This window comes from Nannobrachium achirus (genome assembly GCF_963921795.1).
Source record: "Nannobrachium achirus genome assembly, chromosome: 14".
Taxonomy (NCBI): domain Eukaryota; kingdom Metazoa; phylum Chordata; class Actinopteri; order Myctophiformes; family Myctophidae; genus Nannobrachium; species Nannobrachium achirus.
In genome coordinates, this window is record NC_137821.1 from 50170518 (window position 1) to 50184683 (window position 14166).

General features: G+C 43.1%; 1 protein-coding gene across 1 annotated transcript in view; it reads right to left on the reverse strand.

The window, feature by feature from the left end:
• The window catches only part of zanl (zonadhesin, like), a gene marked incomplete at both ends in the record, with an annotated part of 117282 nt that overhangs the window by 5041 nt on the left and 98075 nt on the right, over positions 1-14166 (reverse strand). The window lies entirely within an intron of this gene.

Genomic DNA, 14166 nt, shown 5'->3' on the forward strand with positions numbered 1-14166 from the left:
TTTGTTTTACTTTTTCTCTGCTGTGCAGCACACTGCTGTTTCTATTGTCTTAGTGATAGCTATGACTTTACCACATTCGTTGCATAGGAAACGCTCACCACAGCAGTGTGTGGTGGGCTTTTCCTGTCACATACATTTGCTTACATTTCCTGTCACATTTTCTCACAATGAGATGTTTGCTCCATTATGTCTAACCTCCTTAAAAGCGTACGTGTGCCAGCTCGGGCCAACCAGGGCCCAAGGACAACTCCAATTGCCAGGGTCATCACGAGGGGGGGGGGGGGGGAGTGGGACTGAGTTACTAGGGCCCAAGGTGGAGAGGACTTAATTATTTTACATTCTTTAGTAGGGGTGTAACGATACATTTTAATAGCGATTCGATACATATCACGATACATGGTTGACGATACGATACATGGACGATATTGGTTCATTCATGGCGATACGATACGATTCGATTTAATTATTTAAAATCGATATAGTAACTATTTAGCAAAGAAATTTAATCTGTGTGAAAGGTGTGGAGAGTGCAGGTTTTTAAGGGAAACATGTATTATTATGGATATAAATAAGTAAACACAGTGATTATCTGCCAAATACATGGACATTGTATGTTGACAAACCTGCACCTTGACAAGAACCCAGAGATTACACACATTTATCGATAGACCAGTGTAGCTATATGGAAAGGAAGGGTAATTAAACCCCTCCTTTTATTTTTTTCTTCTTAAAAATGCTAAATACAATGCACAAGTAGGTAGTATCGATACAATCGATTCTTTGCACTGCCGATTCGATACGATACAAAATAAAACGATACGATTCGATTTTAGCTGTTTTCATTTCGATCTACTTCGATTTTTTAAGTTAAAAACGATATTTCGATACAGTTACTATATCGTTACACCCCTATTCTTTAGCTATTGAAAAATAGCAGATATACAAGTTCACAGCGCGGCGAGCTTGGAGATCTGCTATTTTTGAAAAGTCGTATAAATGTGTGCAAATCTTTGAATGTATTTTTTAAGCAAACATTTGTAACTCAAATTTTGCTTCTGGGGGGTCCCTGGAACTAAATATTTTGAGATGGGGGTCCGTGGCCAAGTACATACTGTATCATGTTGGGTCCTTCACATGAAAAAGTTTGAGCACCACTGCCATGGAAACATAGATGTTTCAAAAAACCTTAGGCGACATTCACACAGGCACGTTTTATGACGATTAAAACGAATCCTATAACGTATTGTTGGAAAATACACAACGTTTGGGCATGTGTGAAGACGCATCCGTATTCTTTTTCGAATAAAAGAAACGAATGCAAATCCACAAAAAAACGGTGGTTTCGATGCGCTACCGCAAACGCTTCCCTGTTGGTGTGAATCCATCCGTCTCAAATACAGGCAATGAAACATTGTGGTAGGCTATATAGAGCCATGTGCGGGTTAAATCCATAGTTATTTATAAAAGGTTAAATCCCCCCGTCTGTTCTCATTAGATTTCTGATGATTCTGGCCGCCTCCTCCCTTCATTGATTTCTGATCACCGCTCCCTCGATCGCACATGGTGTATTATTTGTGAGGAGTTGTTGCTCACCGTTAGATAAAAGGAAAGTGCCACAGGAGTCACTTGTATAGCTGTATATCATATAGGCTATAGGCATAATAGGCTTATAATATATAGGCCGATGTGTGGGTCTCTCGCCCTTGCTCGCGCGTGCGGCTCTCTGTGCCAAATCGTGTCCAAATGGAGACACTTCATGCGCGGAGCGCAAAGAGGGAGCCAGCGGAGGGCAAGACGAGGGTCAGAGAGAGAGAGAGAGAGAGAGAGAGAGAGAGAGAGAGAGAGAGAGAGAGAGAGAGAGAGAGAGAGAGAGACACGTTGACTCTCTACTCTTCGTAGATAGGCCTATTCATATCTTGCTAATGTATTTGCTGTCTGGTTTATTGCTGGTAGATTTTGCGAGTCCCTCCGGCCGCCACTGGTTTTATTTTTTGATCGCCTGTTTACGACCGACGACCGCAGATAAATAGGCTAACGCCTGCTCAATTTTGCGGCGGTCCTGCGGGTACATTGTGAGTTGAACTTGAAGAATTAATAAACACAGGGAGATGGAGGAGGCATTATTATGCAGCTTGGATACATACATGTCCCTGGACAGACGTGGACGATTCCTTGTTTGTTTCGGATGACAAAGTGCAGTGCGAGCGCAAACGTATCAATTAAATATGCAAGAATGTAGCAACTTCACCGCTCCCATTCGCAAGACTAAACCGAATTATATTATGAGAATGTGGCCTTAGAAAGATTAAATATTCAAAGACTTGCACAAATGTTTATAACGATATTTCAAAAATAGCAGATCTATAAGATCGCAGCGCGGCACCCGGTGCTGAGCTGTGAGCTTTTATATCTGCTATTTTTCAATAGTTAAAGCACATACTGATGAGTTCCCAGTATAAATGGGTTAAACCCCCTCCCCTACGAAGAACATTCATGGGGGCCCCCACTGAATCCTTGTACCCAGGGCCCAGAATCTGGTGCGACACCCCTGCCAATTGCATTCATAGGAGAATGTGTCCTTTCGTATGCCCACATCATTTATTTAATTTCTCTCTCTCACTGAAAGACTGTTGCTCTCCTCCCTGCTCTCATCCAATACAAAGACTGTAGGCTATAGGGTGTTTAGTTTTAACAAAACAAGGGAACTGACATGCTCAACTCTAAAGTCTTCAGATTATGATGGATGCTGATGGATGCAGAACTCTCAAATAAGTACGTTTAATGACGCACAACAGTAGAAGGAAACAACATTCGCCCTCCTCTCTCTCTTTCTCTCTGTGTTTCTGAGACCTGTGGTTTTGATGTGTGATTTCAGAGCAGCCATCTCATGCACGTCACACCCAAAAGTGTGAGTACGGTTAGGCTTCCTCTTTTTTTTACTTTTGGTCTCTAACAAGTTGCACAACAAATGCAGTTTGAAGTTGAACTAGCATGGCGGAGGACGTGTACGCCGTACCAGACCTGACCAAGAACGTCAGGTATAGAAGAGAGAGAGAACGGGAGACGGAGGACAGAGGAGAGAGAGAGGAGAGGGTAGTAGACATCTATGTCTCTGCAGACGACCTGATCCTGACCCTGGCACCCAGCAGGTTGCTGTACAGCAGAACACACCACAACAGCAGCGTGGAGGTAAAGTAAATGCTACAAACAGGCCTGGAATTTTGTCATTTTAGGGGCAAGGCCACTTGGCCTTTGGTGTTGTCCATTGTTTGAGGCCAAATGCCAGGGTAGGAAGGCCATCAAATAAAACAAGATTTTGATCCATTGAAAGAATTAATTGAATTTAAGGGTTAAAATGTTAAATGTTATGTAGACTATCTGCTGTGAAATAAATACATTGGTATTTACAATCTTCTCCATGCTCAGCCCTGCACCAATAAAAGTTACTGGATTGGTTTAAAATGGGGACTCAACAAAAGGCACTGGTCTACATGACAAAAAAAGAGACACTGGTATCTACATGTTGGCAAGACAGAGACAGAGGAGAAAGTGGTACAGTCAGCTGGGGCATTAAGGCCACTGTGGCCTCAAGTCATGCCATTTTTTGGAGGGGCACAAGGGCATACTGAGGGGCAACGACGGCCATAGCCTTCATAGCCTCCCTGAAATTCAACGATTAACTAACACAATCATCTACAGTGTGGTTGTTACGCAAGAGCCCTGGTGTAGTTGGTGTCTGGAGGATTGGCTATACACTAATTCTGCTAAACTATTTCGGACTTGAACTGCTGCCTAAAATGATCATAGTTGTAGGTCATCTTAGTGTGATAGTTCACTCAAATACCTCAAATTGTGGACTAGTTTCTTAAAGTACAGTAATGTTTGTACCCTAGCAACCGCTTGTTTTACAATGCACTAGCAACTACCCACCATGGCTTAGCGCAAACAGTTTTACAATGGCAGCACCTACTGCACCTTATTACTGTAATGTAAGAATACCTTATTATTATTAACTAGCCTGGGACTTGAATAAAAATATATATCAAATGAATTAGAGGCTTTGTAATTAATTCATCAAAATAATTAATTTTTTGGGGGGAATCAATGAGTGAATGTGTAATTTTAAGTAACAGAATACAATTATTTTATTTTTTATCAATGTTATGTTGTTACTTCCCTGAAAAACACAAAACAAATCAATGAGGATATAATTATTATTGCGACCGTCAGGTCACAAGTTACTATAAGCTCCACCGGCTGTCTGTCTGTCTGTCCGCCACGTCACGTCACGCCACGTCATGTCACGTTACGTCACGTCACACTTTTGGCCCCACTCTTATATCCAGCACCGTTGCCCCTATCTAAGTCAAACTTTGCACACACACTCCTTGCCTGGCAAACCACAACCTCCGCCCCTGATTGCTCACATGCCCCTCTTCTAGCATCACCATGAGGTTGCCGACCTGACGGTCGTTTATCTCCCGATTAGGGAGTCTTACTGGTCCTCATTGTTTTGTTTTGTGTTTTTCAGCCTCTGATGAGTCAAAGAACAGTCGTTCCAGAGTGGTTGCAGTGTGTCTGGGTCTGCTGTGTGTAATCCTATTGGCTGGCATCATCATTGTCCTGGTCAAATACAGTGAGTGTCATTCTATAATAAACATTATTATGTTGTATTTCAATCAGAAATAGAGTTAATGCTGTTGCTTGAAATACATTGTGTCCTATTTGGTTGGATTTACTGTCAGAACAAAGTTGTGTGTAAAAACAGTTTGTTTGATTCTCCTTATAGATGAAGAGAAGAACAAGCTGGCCGACGCAACTGAACAGAAAGTCCAGATACAGTCCAGTTATGACCTGCTACAGTCCAAACATGACAACCTGACCAAAGAACACACCATCGTCACTGAACAGCAGGTCCAGATCCAGTCCAGTTTTGACAATCTACAGACCAAATATGACAACCTGACCAAATACCTTAACCAGATACAGTCCAGTTACAACAATGTCACTGCAGAGAGAGATGAACTGAACAGGAAGTGCTGTGGTCAGTGAGACATATTCACATAACAGTTTAGTATTCATTGTTTTATCATGTTGTTCATCATTTGTCATTAATCTGAGCAAATGAAAAAATATATTACTGTCTAATTTTGTTGTTAGAACCGTGTGGATGGCAGACATTTGGCAGAGGGTGTTATTACATCTCTACTGAGAGGAAGAATTGGGAGGAGAGCAGACAATACTGTACAGACAGACTTTCTGTCCTGATCATCATAAACAGCAAAGCAGAACAGGTATGATAGTGGGTGTGTGTGCGTGCGTGCGTGTGTGTGTGTGTGTGTGTGTGTGTGTGTGTGTGTGCGTGCGTGCGTGCGTGCGTGCGTGCGTGTGTTGAAACTATCTATTGTACATTGTGTGTATTTCAGTAACCAGCAGTCTTTCTGTCAAGGACTTGGTTACCAGAGCTGTTAACCGGGACCAGGAGGTGTGGCTGGGTTTGACTGACAGAGAGGAGGAAAAAGTGTGGAAATGGATAGATGGAACACCAGAGAGCACACCAAGGTAAAACTATACCTTCATTTCTATTAACATAATAAGCTTATTTCACATACAGTATACAGGTATTTGTTTTAATCAAATGTATTGATTAAAAAAACCAACCTACCACACTGTCACTAAGACAATTATTTCATTGTCTATAAGGTACAGTTAATTTGTAATTAACTAGCCCTTACCCGTTCAAAGATATGAGCTCCAAAATGATGTGCAGTATGTGGGTTATGGGATGTGCACTGTGCACACAGTATATGAGGGATGGAAAGTAACTTTAACTGGTTTAATGGCTACAGAGATACTTCCCCCCCCCCCCCCCCCAGCCCGCCCGCCCGCCTGCACACACACACACACACACACACACTCCCCCCCCCCCCCCCGCCTGCACACACACACACACACACACACACAGTCACACACACTCCCCCCCCCCCCCCCCCCCCGTGTGTGTGTGTGTGTGTGTGTGTGTGTGTGTGTGTGTGTGTGTGTGTGTGTGTGTGTGTGTGTGTGTGTGTGTGTGTGTGTGTGTGTGTGGGTTTGTGTGTGATTGTGCATGGCCTGAACAACAGCGCCCCTCCCTTAACATGTGTGGTCACAAAAGGTACTGTAGGCTAAATAGATATAGATACAGCATAAAAATGCGAATATACAGCATACGATTTGTGAAAGTGACAAACGGGCTTCACAGTTATGTCAGGTGTGTTCATATGCTGATGGTGATGCGATTTCAGATCAATTGCTCGAGCCACCGAGGAGAAACGCCGGGACAGACAGACAGACACTCACTCACTCACTCACTCAGTCAGACATTCGCAAAATTATAGTATAGATATGTAGAATATCGTTTGAGGTCATGGTTAAATGTTATGTAAATGTATTGTAATGAATCAAATGTTCCTACTTCATCAGCTACTGGCGCACTGGTGAGCCTAATGACCAAAATGGTGAAGACTGTGCTGTGTCTGTTAATGGTTTCTGGGATGACAAACCATGCGATCTTCTCTACCGTTGGATCTGTAAAAGAGTTTTCTAGTGAAATGTATCAGTTAGCTGGTGTGTGGGTGCAGCTGCATGATTTGCAACTTCAGGGCATAATAACCGTTCCATAACCAAAAAGGCAATTCAGATTTACAATGACTCTACCCACCCTCTTCCCCTGAAAATGTTTAAATAGCTCTACATACATGGGGAACTGGCGTCCTAGGGGGCATATTATGCATGCGGCCCGCAGGTTAATATCGGAATACTAAAATATTATTGATTCCAGCTGTTCCAATGTATTTGTATTTAAGTTCATAATGTTAACATAAGTATAAGTAAATGCATTTGAAATTAAATAACAAAATTACTTTTCAGGATTCCAAATTTAAAAAAAAATTAAATAGGAAAAATAGCCAATCTACAAGCTTAAAACTTTTGAGCTTGTAGATCTGATATCTTTCCTATTTTTGTGTGCAGAATGAAAGTAAGGCATTCATATACAAAAAAAGTTAAAAGAGGTTTCTGCCCGACAGTATATCGAGGGCTTGGAGCGCAAAGGGTGTAAGTTACATTTTCATTTTGTTTCCCAGGACAGCTTTCCATTGATTGTAATTCTTTACTTAAAAAGCAATCTATACTTTTATACTGCCCAGTGAGCACTAGACCCCATCTAGCCGTATGGTTTATGCTTAGCCTTAATTTCAACTGGCTAGATTACATCTCTATACAGACCGATTCTAGCCGACTGCATTTAATCCATTATTCCATACTTATTGATAAAAAACAGCTTTATTGCCACAGATAAAAGTATGTGGCAAATATCTGTGGTAGATATTTTTTTTATCTGTATCTACCATCCACTTTGAATGGAAAAATATCTGGAGAAAGAGATTTTTTTATCTGTTATCTGGCCCAGTGGGAATGGGCCTTAAGAGCTAAAGATCACTATATAGTCTAGTTTAGTTTTAGCCGTCATCTGACGTTTCCAGGTGAACGATATATCAACGTTTGGATGAAAACGATGTTTAGACCATAACATATGTTTTACATTTTTATCAAGTTGTTCATTATCGGATGCTAACAGTATAGCTTGAAATGATTAGATCTCCCGGTTCTACCTTAATAGTTGTAGTTTGCATCCACTGAGCAGTTTTCTGGCCATTGCACGTCTTTTAGCCGTCTGAAACAGCTGGGCAATAAGTCCTTTGAAAAATTCTTAAAGTGTAATAAATAATGGCATAATGCCGTGGTGCTGCTCATGACAGCATATACTATTACTTCTCTGAGTTACATAATTCATTCTGACAGCAAGACACAAACACACGGCTATCTCCCCACATCCCCACCATTATTCAATGATAATGATTAAAATCATGTTATATGATTTGGACTTGTCCACAAATTAGGACCTTTTGGATCTCTATTCAAGAAGAAATATTTAAATTGACTGGAACTAAAATACCCTTGAATCCACTTTACTATGTCCTAGGGGCAGACATAAATATTGCATTATTAAAAGGCAACCAACAGTTATTAAGAGTGTTGCTCTATGCTGCCCGGCTGTCGGTCCTCAGCAAGTGGATAGAGGACAGTCCTCCAGATATCTTGTTGTGGCTGGGGAAAGTGCTAGGCCTGGTACCTTTGGAGAGGCTTTCCTGTGTGCTCCGGGGCACACTGGCTGAATTTGTGGAAACATGGCGACCATTGGCACCAAGTATGGGGGATGAGTGGTTCAGAGTCCTATGTATCGGAGTGACGGAGAATAACAGCTAATAGAAAATGGTATCAAATGGGAGGCAGGGGATGGATATGGAAGGCAGAGATATGGGAGAGATGGTGGTGGTAGTATTATAGGGGTGATTATTACTGTACTTGGTGTTAATTACCTTATGATTTAATTATTATTATTATTATTATTTTTGTTCTGTTTTCTGTCCATGGTCTATTGTTAAGTTTGTGATGTAGTGTCAAGTGGTGTCTTATGTATGTTTTGATGTAGTGTGGTGTCCTGTGTATGCTTGTGAGGTCTTCCTCATAATAAAAAATATTGAAACAGAAAATCATGTTATAGCTATGCATCAATATAAGTTAGTTTGCGTTGTCAAACAAAGTGCACCGACCTAAAACGAACAGCGGGAGGCGATATGTCACATACAAATAGTGCAGGATACTTCCTCATTTGTATCAGTGGCCGTGGTCTAGTGGTTAGTGTACAGGTCTTGTTAACTCGACCTGAGCAGTCGACCTGAGCAGTCGCATTTTCGCTCCGTCCAGGGACAATGGAAAGGAAGGATACTTTTTCTTCTTTTTTTCCTATTGTTTCTTTTATGGTTTGCCGACTCGTGGAACGCTCATAATTGTATATACGGAGAATTATGTGCGGAATGGAGAGGAATCACGCAGTGTTTTTTTTCCTTCACGTTGGATCGGAGCCAACGTGCGGAATGGAGAGGAATCACGCAGTGTTTTTTTTTTTCCTTCACGTTGGATCGGAGCCAAAACATCTCGGCTTCGGTAAACTGACGGTCCTTGGGTCGCTGCTGCTGACTAAGAACAAACCCCAGATAGGCAGAATGGACAGACGGTCCATCATTTACTTTATTCTGCTTCTTTCTGGTGATATTGAGGTTCATCCAGGTCCCGTAGTCACTCGGCAAGCCGCCCGTCTCACGAGGGAATTACAGCTGCTTTCCGAGACAAAGAACCCCAGCGGAGGAAACATCGACACGGGTTCTACTGGTGACGAGTGCTATGGCTGCCCACGCGGCTCTCTACAGCAAAGCCCCAACATTGAGGCTACTCGTGACCAGCTCGCGGCCGTGGTTTTCGAGCCGCCGCCCGATAACAACAGCGCCGACGTGGACCTGGATGTCCCCCTGGATGTCCCCCTGCCGCCCCCCCTCGTCACCGAGGATGTCCCCCTGCCGCCCCCCCTCGTCACCGAGGATGCTGGTGCCCAGCTCGCAGCCGCTGGATCGCCGGAGATGTCCGTCGAGCCGGATGCCCCCCCGCTGGTCCCGCCACCCCCCAGGGATCGTGATCAGTCGTGGCTGGCGCAATATCTTGGCTTTGAAGCTGTCGGCGCCGCTACACCGACCCCCCGTGCGGTCGAAAAGGCATGGATCTCCTCCTGTTTGAGCTCACAGTCAACACAGGAACCTGAGCTCCCCACCCCCACCCCCGCTCCCCCACTTCAGCCTCAACTACAACCGGACTATGATGACCACCTCCCCCCCACGACAAACTTTCCTGTCTCGGTCGTAGACAAAGAGCCCCCCAGCTACGACGATGGCTCGATTACTACAGAGAACATGCACTCTGTTGTTTTTGCCAAACCAGGACTTCATCATGTCCATTTGAACATCAATAGCTTGAATCCCAAAAAACTGGAGTTAATTAAGGGAATGTTTCATGACGGTAAGGCAAAGATTTTATCCTTCTCTGAAACTAAACTTGATGACTCGTTTACGGATGCTAGCATTGAAATTGCCAACTATACTGTAATCAGGAATGATAGAAACAGGTATGGAGGCGGAGTTTGCATGTATGTACACAATGATGTCAATTTTGTCCCCCGTCCAGACTTACACCACAGTTCACTTGAAACTGTATGGATTGAGGTAATCTTTGAACATGCCAAAAACATACTAATATGCGCTGTCTATAGACCACCTGATCAGAATGATTTCTTTGAGCTGTTTGATGAGAGCTTAGCAAAGGTGGACGGTACCGAGTGTCACATTTTGGGCGACTGGAATGTGGACATTTTGCGTAAAGACGCACCCATGTTCAAGTCCTTTGATGGGTTATGCAAGCAATACAGCCTCACTCAGCTTGTCACAGTACCCACCAGGGTGACAGAGCACTCTCAAACCCTCATAGATCTCGTCGTAACCACTGACAAGTCCAAAGTCACCGCTAGCGGGGCTATTGTATGCGGTCTTAGTGATCATTATATGATCTACTCTACCCGAAAAATACACAAACCCAAAGCTAGTGGCCACAGAACTGTCGTTGCTAGAAGCCTGAAGAACTACTCCAGTGAGGCTTTTAATCTCAAACTAGCGGGTGTAGACTTTTCCCCAGAGCTGCAGTGTACAGATGTCGAGGAAGCATGGTGCGGTTTTAAAACCAAATTGACCGATGCTCTAGACGACGTGGCCCCCTTGAATACCACCAGGGTTAAAGCCCGCCAAGAGCCATGGTATAACTCAGATATTGCAGAATCAGCTAGACTCAGAGACAAAAAATACGATGAAAAACGAAAGTGCTGCAAAAAGCTCAAGAAAAAATTCAACCATGACCTCAAAAAACACATTGAGCATCTTACTGCTCAATGCAAGAGACTTAGAAACCAGACAACCGCCCTAGTTAGATCCGCCAAAAAAAACTACATCGACGACAAAATCGATGAATACAAAAACAACCCACGAGACCTATGGAAGTTGCTTAACAACCAATTAGGCTTAAAATCAAAAACCATATGCCACAACATAAACATCAAAACGGACGCCGCTCTCATTTCTGACAAAGGTGAAGTGGCTACCCATTTTAACAAAACCTTTACCACCACAGCCCGTTCACTGGTCAAAAGACTGGTCGCCCCATCTGGGCGGTATGGTGAAGAATTTGTTAATACATTCTACAAAAAACTGGGCGTCAGTAAAGACAGCTTTAAACTTTCCACAGTGACAACTGATGAAGTGTTTAAAAAATTGAGCGCCCTACCTCAACACAAGGCCACTGGCCTTGATAAAATCCCAGCTAGATTTCTCAGAGATTCAGCCGCCACCATTGCTCCAATCATTACCCACATAATTAACCTTTCCATCGAACAGGGTCATGTCCCCCAGGACTTCAAACTAGCAAAAGTAACCCCCCTGCATAAAAAAGGTAGCAAACTAGACCCTGGAAACTACCGCCCCGTTTCCATTCTTAGCTCCATATCCAAAGTCATGGAGAAAATAGTCTACGAACAGATTGCAAGATATCTCGATGAGAATAATCTGATTTACGAGTTCCAATCTGGATTCAGAAAATCCCATTCCACTGACACATGCCTTCTCTATTTGACTGACCAAATCAAATGCGAAGCGGATCAGGGCAAGTATAGTGGCATGGTCATGATGGACCTCCAGAAGGCATTTGACACCGTGGATCATGCTATTCTGATTGAGAAACTAAAAGCCATCGGTCTTGACAGCGCAGCAGTGAGCTGGATGCAATCTTACCTGGTGGGGAGGGAACAGGTGGTGGAGATTAACGGTACCCTGTCCCCCCCCCTCCCAGTAAGCTGTGGAGTTCCCCAAGGTAGCATACTGGGACCTCTGTTGTTCCTAATATACGTGAACGACATGGCATCTGCTTGCGACTGCAACCTGTTCCTGTTCGCGGATGACTCGGCTCTCCTAGTCTCGGGCAAGGACCACTTGCAGGTTGAAAAGACACTTAACTCTGAACTGAGTAAGATCTGCACATGGCTTAACGACAACAAATTATCAATTCACCTGGGCAAAACCGAGTCCATCCTCTTTGGATCAAATCATAACCTCAAAAAGGTAGAGAACTTCACAATCAAAGTGGGTGACAAGGTCATAACACGAAAAAACGAAATCTCCTACTTAGGATGTATCCTTGAAGCTAATCTTTCCAGCGAAAAGATGACTTCAAAAGTAATACAAAAAATCAACCAACGAACTCGTTTCCTACAGAGGATCGCCCCAATGGTCAACTTCAACACACTGAAGACCATAGCTGGTGCAATAATCCAGCCCCTCTTTGACTATGGAGTCCACGTATGGTATCGTGACGCCCCACAAGCCCTAAAAACTAAACTCCAAACAGCCCAAAATAAACTAATTAGGGTCCTGCTTAACCTTCCCAATCAGACTCACCTCACCGCTACTCACCAGTTAAGAGTGGGGTGGCTCAGAGTAGATGACAGAGTACAGCAACTTGCAATGGGCCTGGTGTACAAGATACACTACACCACTATGATACCCAAGTACCTGTCAAAATACTTTATAAACGTTAAGGATGTCCATAATTACAACACCAGAGGCAGTGCCACAGATCACGTTCAACCCAGAGTCAACTCAAAGAAAGGGTCGAACTCGTTCTTCTGCTACACCACAAAAATGTGGAATGCCTTACCGAAGGCCATAAAGGAGTGTGGATCACTAGCATCCTTTAAAATTGCCCTAAAAAACCACTTACAGGCAGCAGCCGTTCACAACTGGTAAAAACCTAGCCCAACCCTACCCTCCCTGCCCCTTCCTTGTATATACTGTACATACTGATTGTTTAGACTTACTGTTACCTGCCCCTTCCTTGTATATATTGTATATACTGTACTTACTGATTGTATAGACCTACTGTTTTCTTTTTTTCTTTACATATCTACTGCATAGTACTGTGTTCTATTTGTCTGTCATTCAATGTTATATGAGATACTTTAATGGTTTCCTGTTGAAATAAGCTTAGTCTTTTCATGGATCTCCTTTTAGTAGACCTTGTACCAGTGAACTGTACCGTCATGAATCTGTACATTTTCCTATGCAAACTTCTAATAAAGCCTTCAATCAATCAATCAATCAAACAGAAGATTGCAAGTCCGAACCTGGGTGGCTACCTATGTCAAACACCAATAGCAATAAATTAGCCGCTGTACAACGTGTAGGGTACAGGGTCTCAAAACTAAGAAATTAGCCGCTTCCCAATCCGAGGGATTCACACTTAGAAGTGCGCATTTCAAGGGCTATGACGTCACTGGGCTGCGCCGAGTGCTGTCCCATTCTGAGACCGCTTTAACCTACCCTTGGAATGTGCACTACTTTCTCCTCGTTTTGAAGCATACAGCCGATGGTCACTTCAAGCACTTCGCTGGATAGCGGCGTCCCACGATTCAACCCGAATCAAAACGAAAACAACCAAGTTTGAGCATCGCATTAAAAGAGCTAGAGATGGGATTTATGGCTCTTTGAAGTGAGCCGGATCTCTGGGATCCGTTCCTTTCAAAGAGCCGTTCAAAAGACTGACTCATTCTACTAGTTACTTTGTAGATTTGATTATAATTATAAATCGACATATAGGTACAAACCTGCCATTTGAAAATAGCTTATCTACAAGCTCACAATGCGTTGCGACGCATTGTGAGCTTGTAGATCTGCTATTTTCACATTATTTTTCTACATTTTGATACCAATACTTTTTTACTTTTACTCAAGTACATTAACATTCCAAACTTATACTTGATTGCAGTATTGATATTTTTATATACCGGTAAGTAAAGAAATTGAGCACTTTTCCCACCACTGTTCATTAGAAAGGAACGGCTCCCTATACTGTGAACGGAATCCTATCGTTCATTTCAAAGAGCCGTTCAAAAGACTTGATTCGTTCGCGAACGTCCCACCTCTAAAAAGAGCTAACTAAGATGCGAAGATATACCGGTACGGATCGTAATCGCGATACAAACGTCCGCGATACGAGTGAATCGGTTCATTCAGTGTGTACCGGTACAATAGACGGCTGACATCGTGATGGATCGTACCGTCACTACCGTGAGTGTCTGGATCGGTAAATTCCGCGATTGTATCGGTTCTTCCATATAGTATTTCATTCTATCCTGTG